The sequence below is a fragment of the Astatotilapia calliptera genome, chromosome 23, assembly GCF_964374335.1.
Source record: "Astatotilapia calliptera chromosome 23, fAstCal68.1, whole genome shotgun sequence".
Classification (NCBI taxonomy): Eukaryota; Metazoa; Chordata; class Actinopteri; order Cichliformes; family Cichlidae; genus Astatotilapia; species Astatotilapia calliptera.
In genome coordinates, this window is record NC_137443.1 from 33476988 (window position 1) to 33489720 (window position 12733).

The following is a 12733-nucleotide window of genomic DNA, read 5'->3' on the forward strand; positions in this document are numbered from 1 at the left end:
TTCCTGACAGATTGCACTTGTGTGTGGTTGTGCGCCATTTGACTCAAACTGATAACATGAGGGTAAGGGGGTTTACACATTTATGCAACAACTTTGGTTGGTGGACTGAATTTATTATGTGGTATTTAACAAAGGACGTTCAGCTGTTCAGCTTCTGTCTTTTATTGAAGTGGATCGTTCTCTTTACAATGCAGTCTAAGGCTCATGACAAAAAGTGAAGACTGTTTAATTGCTACCTTAATGGTTTTAGTTACCTATCAAAAAAGGTTCTATACATTAAACTTAAATGACAGCACCGAGTTGTCCATGGTAATCCTGCAGTGCTTAAAGTTCTTGAACTGGTGCCCGATGAATGTTGCCAGAAATTTACGAAGCCAAGAAGGTCAGGAAGTCAGATTTATGTTGAATTTGTTCATTTGTCGAGCTGTCAGTTTAATTCCTGGATTTCTCCAAACAGCTTGAAAAATAACTGTATAGTGAGCATTGAAAATTACCCATCAAGCCTGTGAGTTTCCTAAGGTGAGAGTAAAATATCTGATAGTCTGAGGAGTCAGGTACATCTGGTAAGGATCAGAGTAGAGGCTATTGCCAAAAAGTGTCCATGAGCTAATTAAATTTCAGTGCTACTATACCACTGGGATACTTTATTTTGTGCTCATATGCACAGATAAACACCAATCACACAATGTTTATTTTAGCATTGTATAAATGGTCATAAAAGCTCTACACGCAGACATATATACAGCTAACACTGGGACAATAAACGTACATCACAGAACAACCATTTATAAATGAATTTATATATTTAGAAGATTGGACTTGAATGTTTTGGTCAGTGATGCAAATTCAGTTGTCAATTCCAATGCAAATGCAGTTTGATCCTGTTACAAATCATGTTAAAACCTCCCTCCCTGCAAATACTTTCCTCTAATTCCATCTCCATGAATCTATTAGCAAGGCTCGTGCATGTGAATCCAGGGTCATGCCTGCCTCTTAGCCTTGTGCATTAAAGTCGTCCACACGTAAGCATAATGTGTACATGTTGGGAAAGATTGTGTCCTCTCTGATGAGCTGGAAGAGGTGGCCAGGGTCAGGGAAGTCTGGGATTCTCTGCTCAGAGTGCTGCAGTCACTACCCAAACCTGGAGAAGATTAGATAACCTAAAGTGAAGACACACAGCAAAGAGCCTCATGTGAAAAGTGTCCCTGGGCAAGATGCTGAACCCTGATGCATTCACTGATATTTCAGTGATAGACTAAAAGTGCTGAAGTATGAATGTGTGTGTAGGTGAAGTGTAAAATGTGCTTTCTACTCAAGAAAAGTAGAAGCACAGTTTATAAACTTCAGTCTACCTGCATGTTTTCAGTCATTATGCTAAGCTAACTGCTCTCCGGGTTCCAGTTTTATAAATAAAGAGACATGTGAGCGGTGTCAGCCCTTTCATGTGACTTTTGGCTAACAAGTTAGTTTAGGATCATCACCAATCGTGACTTAGACCTCACAGCGTTAGTTCAATTGTGATCTCACTTTTCTTGCAAGTAGACTCTGTTAAATTCGAAGCCAAGATTTACTAACTATGAATTTCTTCTATAGCAACTCTCTTTCTATCTATTCCCAATGTAACAAGTTGCCGTACGTTTCCTAGCTTGAGTGTGTCAGTGTAAATAAAGGCTTTTTCTGTATGTCCAAACATTCTTCCAAGCACTCCTCGACCTCTGCTGGAGACTGTCACTGCACTACAGTGGCAATTAAGTGACTACGCAAATGGATGCTTACAGTTCCTGTTGATTACTGAGCTTTCTAAGCCATACAGATTTTAATGACAGCTTGGGTTTGTGAGCATGTGGGTCACTGAGGCTGGGATGTGCTTCAGGCTCCAGCGTCTGGCTCCACAGTTGAGCTGGTACCTCACTGTTTTTGACCTTAGTCCTGGTGCTTGTTTACCTGCTGAGTGGAATGCGGAGTTATGTAAGGCTTAATCTATCAGAAAGTACACTTTCCCCTGTTACCTGGCTCACAGGGCAGCACACACAGACACTGACCCACACACAAACAAACAGCTTTAATGATATGGCCTTTCTGGTGTCACGCACAGCATATCTAAACAGTGATCAAATAAAGAAACCCTGTGTACACACTGCTAAGCTTTCCAACACACACACATACTGCACACACTGGTGCTGAGGCCTTACACTCTGTCTGCGCACAGTGTCCTGACGCGTGCGCTTTTATGACCAATAACCGGGCTTTTAAGGTCACACAACAAAGATAAAGGCCCACTTAGCTTACGCATTCTGAACACATACACACACACACACACACACAGCACACACAGTGGAAACACATGCACCTCGGGCAGTTGTTGACCAGTTCCAGTGTGTGTGTTGCCATTATACTCTGACCAATCTATGGAAATTTCCTCTCATGTTTGCTGAAAACACTCCACTGACGTGTTTGTTATATGTTAGGGAGCTATTGATGAGCACAGCAAGTCGATATTTCTTTCCAAAGGCTCTTGGATGCCCCCACCCCCCTGCAAAGAATTTAGTATTGGGTCAGATTGAACAGAAAACCCTTTTAAATGTCACTTTTAGAATCAATGCACTGTACTTCATGAGGTTTACAGATGAAAATAAATGCATAAATAGCGCAGAACCCATGTATATGTATATATATAGGACTCTGTTCTTCTGGATGAAGATCTCGGTTGTTGTCCTGGGATCTGCTGGAGCCACCTGCCTAGCTTGGGGTTCACAGCACCAAGTGCTTTATACAGCCTGCACCTGGGGTCTTACCTGGTGTGATAGACCCCATCCTCTATGGAGCTTGTACTTAGAGCTTGTTCCTGTGCTGTCATAACTAGTGTCTCTGTGCTGTCTTTCAGTCCAGCTTTGTCCAGCTGTTAGGATTCAGCCACTTCTTCTCTCTGCCGGTGGTACACACCCTGCAGAGGCCTGTCCTTCTATGATGGTTCTTCTTCTTGCTCCTCTTCTTTCTTGGGTTTCTGTTGCCTGAAGTATTCACTAAGCACATGGTCAGTTGTGTCCAAGTCTTCAAACTGGAGACTCATTCTTGCATATCTGCCACTGTGAAGATTACTGGCCCCTGTTCAGAGAGGTTACTATGGTCTGCTCTTAGCTTTACTAGCCACTGAGCATTGCTGTTATGTGTTGCGTCCTTTTCCCAGATGCTCTCCCAGTCTTAGTGGGGCTTCACCGTGATGCTATCTTTCAGGTCAGCTCTTGCACTCAACGCTCCTTCTGTTGGACTTGGGGCTTGGTGCCTAATCTCAGGTGGGGGTGATGATATCTACCCCCTGACCTGACATCCAGGCTTCCTTTTGCCTTAGCATTTGTGTTGTACCTCATTTGTGATAACAGTTACTTCTTCCAAATGTTGGAACACTGTGCTACTAGTTGTTTCACTATTAATGTCCATACAGTAGCTACAAACATGAACATACATAAAACCTGAAATATGAGTTCTCTATATACAGATATGTTTATATGTGTAAGAGAACTCTGTGGTGAAAGTGCTTCCCATATTCCCCATATGATCTTTCTACACATGGCTGTCTGCCACAATTTGAAACAATCCCATTACTCTGAATGGGTTAGTGCCTATAGAAAGCCTAGTCAGTGACACGACAACACCCAACCGAGGTAACATCGGGGGCATGTTTGCCTGCATGGCAGCCAAGTAAATCATCTGTCAAACATCCCAGCCACACGGCTAAAGCTTACAGAGACAGGGCCGAGTAAGACGGAGACACACATTCAGAGGGGCTTAATGGAGGTCGGCAGCACGCAAAGAAGCTGCACACGCAACCTGCTGATCAAATCCAGTAAACAACTCTATGCCCCATCGCTCTGACATCACCAGCAGGTGCGAAACAGTTGAAGCCAGCTTGTAGAAACAACATAAAGTAGGGTGGAGGTGGGGTGGAATCTGTGATAAGCTTCAACAAGGAGTTCAACGAACATCATAAACGTGACAATTTTTGTATTAATGTAAGATGGTTGTAAACAGAGCAAGACACGCCTGCAGGTGTGAGTGGGGCTGTAAGCGGGCTATTGTGCTTCCAGTTATGTTATTTTCTACCTAAACATGGACCTGACTCTTAAAAGGCTTTTCACACTGTTGCAATGCTCTGAAGCTGAAGATGGTCATAGGTCAAAACTTTATGAATTTTTACAAAACAACTTAATGACTAAATAATTATTTTACACATGACAATAGGGTGAATAGGACTGACTTTTGTCACATCAAAATTGTTATTTTTCATGACCTCACATATAAGTTTGCATTCATAAAATACTTAAATGCCTGAAATATTTAAAATAAAACACCATTAAGGAAACAAATGCAGAAATGGAACGGAAAGCACTCCCCCCTCTTACCTAATTATGGAAACTTCTGGCTCTCCATTAGGAATTTTGAGTATAAGCCATAATCTTGTAGCCATCCAAAGCAGATTTAGTGGGAGGTGTGACATTGTGAAATGATGATCTGTGCTCCCGTAGAAACACAAGTCTGCATGATAGCAACCTTGTTTTAACAAAAGAGCGTTCGATTCACTTTGTCATGAAAAAGAGCTACAGCAGAGTTGAAACAGCGATGTCACTGACTGGTGGAGGTCACTGTTACCATGGAAATGTCCAAACCCGTGAACAGCAGTTTGCTTAGTGAATCAGGAAGTCAGAATTTACGCACTGTGCTGTGATCGATAACTGGGTTGTTTTTTTTACAACACATGCAACACAAACTATGAAAATATTTTCAGAACCATACATTAAGAGAAAGAAAAATGATTTAACTCAAGAATGCTGGACCCTGTTCACCTCCAAATCTGGGATTTGCTGCATTGTTGGAGTATTTCCCTCATTGTAATATATATATGTAATATATATATGTAATATATATATATATATATATATATATATGTAATATATATATATATATATATATATTTGCGTTTTTTTCCCATTTTCCTTTACATGTTTGAATCAAATCAATCTTTGTACAGTCAAAAATATGGGTTGTTCTTTATCAGTTTCAGTGGAAAAAAGGAATGAGAAATCATTTCAGGAAGTGGACTTACTGTGTTTCAAAATGTTACATCAACAGCATGCTTAGGCAGATGCTGTTAAGGTAAGAAGTTAAGTAAGTTTCAATTAATATGGAGGAGAAACAACAATGGGTTTTTATAGATAAGTCTACAAAGCATTAGTAATTGATAGAAATCACTTCATTAAACACAAACTAAAAATCATTTAGCAGGTAATGTCGCATAGGATCTGTGAATCTGACTTGCTCTTAATGGGCTGTTTGAGGGTTTGCTCACATGTTAATATGATTAAAGTCTTTAACTCTATAATATTGCTTGACTTTAACAGTATCACAGACCTGGACATGCATAGTCTGGCATTTTCAAAATACAAATGAGTGTAAACATTGAGACAGTGCTGCTCTGGGCCACCCAGACAGGCTGCGAGCAAATGTTTGTTTACAAATGACCAGATTGTAGTCGCTCCAATTGCTCATTGGATTACAGCCACTGCCAAGTGTCCCAGACTGGTATCACACACGCAGGGCCAGAGTGCCGGCCTGAGGAAAACAAAAACATGTCAATAACACAGAGCGACGTATATGCAATTTATATATAATTATTATATAAATTAATCCTGAGCTGATCGTAACATTTCACAGGAGCGTAAATATCTAGGTTCATGTTTTTATGATGGAACTGTAGTTTAAACACAATAAATTGTTATAAAAGTAAACAACACAGCAGTGAAGTAGCCAACAGTATGTTAGTAAGTTCAAAGTGTACAGCCTACTGTCTTGGAACAACCCCTTGCGTTCGCATCAGAGCTTTTCCCCCTCACCAAACAAGATGCCTTGTCCCTCAGAAATGTCATTAATTTGAATGTTACGTAAGGACTTGTTTGTGCAGAGCTTCGTACTTTAGAGAAGGACCAGTGATAGTATAAGGTTACATAAGATGTATTAAAGGGTAATGTCTTGACTTCTTTGTGGTGGCTGATACTGTGCGTATTATCAGCGAGTGAAGGTTAGCGCGTCATGTTTAGGCTGAAGGTCAGGATGGGAGCAGCTCTTCCTGACGACAAAGCTCTTTAAGTCACTGAGTTCATAGAAAACATTCAGATAGTAAGACTGCAGCAGATAACAATTACAGCAGCGTCAGTGAGATCAACAACATCACCTTATGGGAGGAGAAGCCTGGCATTATAAATGACAACAGTGCAAATGTATGTTGCAGAGAGCCTTGGTTGAGAATACAGGGAACTCCGTACAGTGTTGCTTTTACATTAGAAATGGACAGAATAACAATGCAAATACTAGAGGTGGGACCCACCAGACACCCCATGATACAACATTGTCACAACACTTCACTAGCAATACAATATCATTGTGATTTTTACATTCTTCTGATATTCTTGGTTTTGCAGGAAGATATATCACAATCTATAACATTTCGAATATGTCCTCAAAGTTCAACTTTGTCAGTATCTGTTTTATACAATAAGATAAAGTTATCTCACTGTAGTTATTCATTTTGCTGCAAAATGAGATTATTAACCTGCCATAAATATTACCATAAGAAATAGTGTGTCTGCAGTTGAATGGGGTCATGCTGAAAAGTACATGCAATCTGTTACTGATAATGCAGCAATTAACTATGATAAATCACTGAAAATCAAACATTTGTTCCTCTCTACATAGACAGAAACACTTAACTATCAGATTTCTGCTAAGCAACGTTCATGTTCTATAGGAAAATAACCAGAATACAACCAGCTGGCAGCCAGCTGAGTTGAGTCCCCTCGTGAAAGAAATGTGGTGAAGTGCATACATTTTTGGAGTTTTAACTGTGTTTTTGTTAGTTTTACAACTTTTCCTATTGACAAAGACTTCCTTCATGGTCATTTACTGAAATAGTAAAAAAATAAATGCAAGGTTGTAAACAGTGAGGGCCCAGGCTGAAAACAAATAGGATACAAACATAACATACACAAACATAATAGGCCCCAGAATCGAGCCCTGAGGCACATTCAAGTGATGCTTTTGGGCTGAAAGGTATCACTTGAATGTGATACCTTTCACAGATACCTTGTTAGATTCAAGTGAGCTAACAAAAGCTCACTTGAATCTAAAAGAAGCCTAAAAGGTTTAAAACAGTACTTTTTCCAGAGTCGGCAGTTAAAAACACATCTTTGAGCACCTTCAATACTCAGTTCTACAGAAGTCTCTGAAACTAGACTGATATACAGCGCGGTACAAAAAAATGGTTTGGGCTCTTATAATTAGTTTCCCCTTTATGACAACCTCTGAGAACCATAATATGGTTTGCTCTGTGGAATAAACTTTACAGGAAGTTTGTACTTTTGTTTTCAAGAAAATTTTTTATTTCCATTCATTCAAAGTTGATGTGTTTTGTGTGCTTTTGCAGCATTTTCTTTTGGGGGTGGGATTTGTTGGTATTTTTTTAAGTTGCAATGCGTTTGACCTTTCAGGGCCACTGTACTATAGACACACCACTTCTCGCTTGAAGACTAGTTCCATAGTTCCACACCACTAGCTGGAAAACAAAAACTTAACATAATATTTTGAAAGTTAGCAAAGCAGAATCTCCCTGTCCTCGTCTTTCCTGACACTGTTGCTCTGAATGCGATCGTACCTCGAAGCACTGATGAGTCAATATCAGCTTTGGCGTGGGCGTGCGGTTATGTTTTTCTCATTTTGTTTATAAACACTAGAGACTGCAAATTTCCGGTAGAACAGACAGAGGAGAGAAGCTATCTAATTTAGATCCTGACGTGTGAAATCTGGAATTTTATTAATAAATTCGGATAATGTATTTGGCGGCACCAAAAGCAGCAGCACAATGAGAAAGCACTAGTCTGAATGGGCTTAAGTTTAAGGCATAAAAGGCATCAGTGAGAGTTTGGCATTAACCCGTCACCTCCCTTTAATGTACTCACACAAGTCTACTGTGCTGATAGTGGACCTGACGAGTGTTGTTGAATGACTTCTATGACTTAATTAGCTCCTAAAAACAAGTCTCACAGTCTCACATTCTAATAATCTAACCCTGGCTACCAGGGGTGCATCTGCCTTGTTTTATGGCTGAACTAGCTGTTGTCTCTTGGTTTGTGCTGCTGTGTTGACCCCTTGAACCCTATGCTATTATGCTACATGACATAATCACAGGTTACAGGTTAGCCTGCTGTCCAGTCAGGGATTTCACAGGAATGGCATTTCATAACAACTGAGAGAGGGAGAGGGGAGGTGCTGTTATGACACAGCATGTTATGAAGGGGAGTAAACAGGGAAGACAGACAGATATCAAAGAGTTCCAGAATCACAGTGATGTCTAATGTATCCTAATATCTCTTGGTTCTGTCTGGCTCGCCTTGCCAGCTGAAAAAAAAGAGAGAAAAAAGGCCTCGCACAAAATTCTGTGCTCTGCAATTTTGACAAACAGGATCGCACTGTCCTCATCTCTCCTGACATTTATGTAAGATTATGTGGTGAGGAGTTCATTTGTGTCTCGAGGCGGCGGCACAACATCAAACGTGGCTTTGGCAAGCGTGGATTATTTTTTGCTCACTCTGTATAGACAGCCACTGCTGGGAACACAAATTAGGCACTTGTACGTGTTGGTACATACTGTACGGAAAAACACGTACGCTTGTAAGCCCTGTGATGTATATCAGACCGAGCCCTTGGGCTGCTGCTTACAGCGGGTGCACTAGACGCGGGGGTTTCAAGAACATGCTTCATTTAACGGTGCAAACAACAGTGTAAACAACAGTGAATTTGAGGAATTTCAGGTGATGCAGCAGCACCAAAAACATGAAGTAAGCACAGATAATGGACTAGAACGTGACTTTTGGATATCTATTCCTGCCATATATAAAATATAACAGCACAGAAATTCGTAAGAATTTTGAGGTAAGACTAAAGAGTAACAATCTATCAGCCTTTGGAAACCTACCCACTTTATCTTATTTTCACTTTTATCTTTGAAACTGAGCTTGTGCAACCACATTACTGTGGCTGTAATAGAAAAAAAAAGAGCAGTCAGGTAAAGGCGTTGTGGTTAAGCTGCAATGAAGTCACATGCTTAAATGTAATTAATTACAGGAGAATGTTTGTGGAATGTTTCCCCTGAGCACTCGAGATGGATCAACAGTAAGGTTTGACAATGTAGGTTTAAAAGACACCTATTATGCTCATTTCCTGGACTCTACTATAGTAGCTTTGCCTGATTCGCAATTCAAAATAAGCCTAGTTTATGTTATCTTGGGTATTTTGACTGCTTTTACACTGGCTATGTTTAGTACACTATCAGTACCAGGATAGTATGCTGAAAACTACCAAAAAGTGTGTGGAACTTATACTTGTACACTTGTTACCCTCAGGGGTTGGCATCTAGTGGAAGAAGGGAAGGAACCATCAGGACGAGAATACTCTTCAGATCTATAACGAGCATTTCTGTTTAATATGTTCGGTCAGGACCACTACAGCCAAAAAGGAGACTGTTATATCCATAGGCAATATAAATACTAGTCTAAGTCAGATACAGCACAAAGATGCTGGGGTTGAAATTGGTTCCAAAGTGGCTTGCAGATGTAGGTCAAAGCAGCTTAAATAGCATGGCCTGTATGATATTTGCTAATTGAATATATAGAAGGCTTCCATGCCAGAGGTAAGGGATTTTAAGCTCAAGCTCTAAGCAAAGAATCAGGATTTAACAGCAGTTTAGTCGTGAGGTTCTTTTGACTCCTTTTGTATCTTATAAGTTTCAATATGTGGACTCAGAGAGTCCAGTTCACAACAGGTGCTTTATTGTACAGACAACAGTAGAATGAAATTAGAGCAGGGACAGGTTAAATCAGCCAACATATTTGCCAAACAGATGCACACAAGCATATCAGCTGATGTCAGCTGGCATTTAGATGTGCTGATCTGACAGGTTAAGCGGCCACGCTTGAATTTATGGTCTTCTAAGATGGATTTCAGGTGTTGCGTTCCACCGTGCTTGAGTGTGGAAGATTTTTGCATCGTGTGCTCCGAGTTCAGAGATTTAAATGTTAGTTTAAAGAAAAGCCACAGCTAGCAGGAGAATCAATTCCAAATGCTGCAAACACATCGCTTCCTTGAATTGAACAGCTTGTACTGGATTTTCATACTACACAAACAAGTACATGGTGTACACAGAGTGAGTGTTACCAACAGGGATATTGGAATTTAAGCACAGCATTTACTCTAAACTCTAATGACTTCACTCTGACATCATTAGGGTTAGTTTCCCAGCCCATAAAAAGCTCCCTCCGGGCTGACAGAAAATGTTATACAACTGCTTTCACGGCTGAGCAGCACTCCTCTTGACTAGTTAGCAGATTGTCACATGTAAAATTAGCAGCTCTTTTAAAACTGCCTCTCTGTTTCTTGCCATTTCTGTCTCCATCCTTTACCTGGATCCCCTCCACCCCTTCATACCTGAGCAGAGTGTAAAAAAAGTGGGTGAAGCTTTTTGGCAAACCCATTTCTCAGTGTGTCAGCCCCCTGCCTCCCCCTTGCATGGGCCAGGAAGTGTTTACCACTGTCTCTGAAGCCACACTCCTCCAACAGCTCACTCTGAAAGTGGAAGCACCATTTAATCACAAACAGCGTGATTTCTCTGCAGCCCCCCTCTCTCTCCTCCTCTTGTGCCTCCATGCCAGGATACCGAGTCCCACCAGCACGCTATAAACACAAGCCCCCCTCCTCGTTTTTCTCACCCCCTCTCTCTCTCTTCAGTGCGAGCTGACGCATGCCACGGAAGCAGTGACGTCAGTTGTTTACTGTCTTGTAGGTCGCCTCTCGTTGCAGTGCAGCAGCACATCCAGCAGGGCTTATGTAACCCCCTTGCCTGCTTCATGTCAGCATGACGGACGCTTTACTGCAGAGTGTGTGTGCTGCGGGAGGGTCGGCGGGGGTCTCATGCTGCAGCCTGCACGATACATCATCCCTACGCACATAAGCGCAGGTGCATGCACATACTGTATGTAGACATACAGTAAACACACACACACACACACACACACACACACACACACACACACACACACACACACACACACACACTTTTCCCTCCATTGCCTGCATTGTGTACGGATTGAAAACACAGAGGTTTCACTCCTGGAGCACATAATAACTCCAAGAGGACCCCCTCTACACACACACACACACGCCACAGTCCTCCATTGCTGCTGCAGCATCAGCAGAGAGGTAAACAACTCTGGCTCACAGCTGCCTGCCTTTTCGAGAGTGGACACACTTCGCCCCCTGCTGGCAACAGGAAGCAATGACCAAAACCAAATTTGGGTTGCTGAGGAAGTGAAAGTGGAGCCGGGGTCTTTTTTATTTATCAGGTCAAAATTAAGTCCTCCTGCTAGACAGGTGGTCCACTCCTACTGAGCTGATGTCAGTGCTTAAATTAGAGGAAACACCAGACAAATAACAGATTAAGCTGCATTTTCTCTGCACTCATTTGAGTGTTTCATAACATGCAAGATTTGGACTGTGCTTGAAATGTTTTGTTTGGCATTTTTCCTTAAAGTGGTTTGTGGCCCAATTTGTATTTTATTGTTTTCATGGTCTTTTTAAATGTATCATGTATAGCTTATAATAGATAAACTTGCCGAACCTTCTTGAACAGGACGTCTACTGATCTTTAAAAAAGTTAAACATAATGTTATCGCCAGAGAGTTCATGTAAAAAGTGAGACACCTCTGATGTCCACAGTTTGTTTTTGTCCTGTCTCCCTCCCCTCACCACCAGTTGGTCTCAGAAGAAGGTCGTCCCTCCCTGAGCCTGGCTCTGCTGGAGGTTCCTTCCTGTTAAAAGGTAGTTTTTCCTTCCCACTGTCACCAAGCGCGCTTGCTTGCAGAGGATAGTCGTAGGGGATTGTTGGGATTTTCTCTGAATCATTGCAGAGTCTTTACATATAAAACAGATATTTACAATATAGGCGACTGTTGTTGTCATTTGGCACTATATAAATAAAGCAGAATTGAATTCATCTTTCCCAATAGATCAGATATTCTGTCTTTTTAAAAAAATGCTGCTGTCATCTCTGGTAATGATCACAGTGACAGCTCACTTGTGATATTCCTGAATGCTTTTATCGTTGGTGACCTTTTGCTTCATGGCAATTTATTTAAGCTGATCTAATAAATACTTTATAACAGCTGTAAACAGCTTCAATGTCACTGTTTAAGTGTTAATGGAGCATGTGTCTCACGTCTATGAATACGTTTTCTCTATTAAGATTCATAGTATGACAGAATCTCACCTATACATTATCAGTACTTGTCATTTTTCTTTGTGCTGATTTGTGCTCTTTAAAGTAAAGCTTGGGAGACACACACACACACACACACACACTTTTCCCTCCATTGCCTGCATTGTGTACGGATTGAAAACACAGAGGTTTCACTCCTGGAGCACATAATAACTCCAAGAGGACCCCCTCTACACACACACACACACGCCACAGTCCTCCATTGCTGCTGCAGCATCAGCAGAGAGGTAAACAACTCTGGCTCACAGCTGCCTGCCTTTTCGAGAGTGGACACACTTCGCCCCCTGCTGGCAACAGGAAGCAATGACCAAAACCAAATTTGGGTTGCTGAGGAAGTGAAAGTGGAGCCGGGGTCTT

The 12733-nt window shown here is 41.3% G+C and overlaps 1 long non-coding RNA gene across 1 annotated transcript; it reads right to left on the reverse strand.

Moving 5' to 3' along the window:
• Window positions 1-615: 615 nt before the first annotated feature.
• LOC145424282 (uncharacterized) lies at window positions 616-4872 on the reverse strand. Its single transcript, XR_013905306.1, has 2 exons — window positions 4401-4872; window positions 616-1160 (listed from the first exon to the last, which is right to left on the reverse strand). It is a non-coding gene; the product is annotated as an uncharacterized LOC145424282 (long non-coding RNA).
• Between the last annotated feature and the right edge of the window lie 7861 nt (window positions 4873-12733).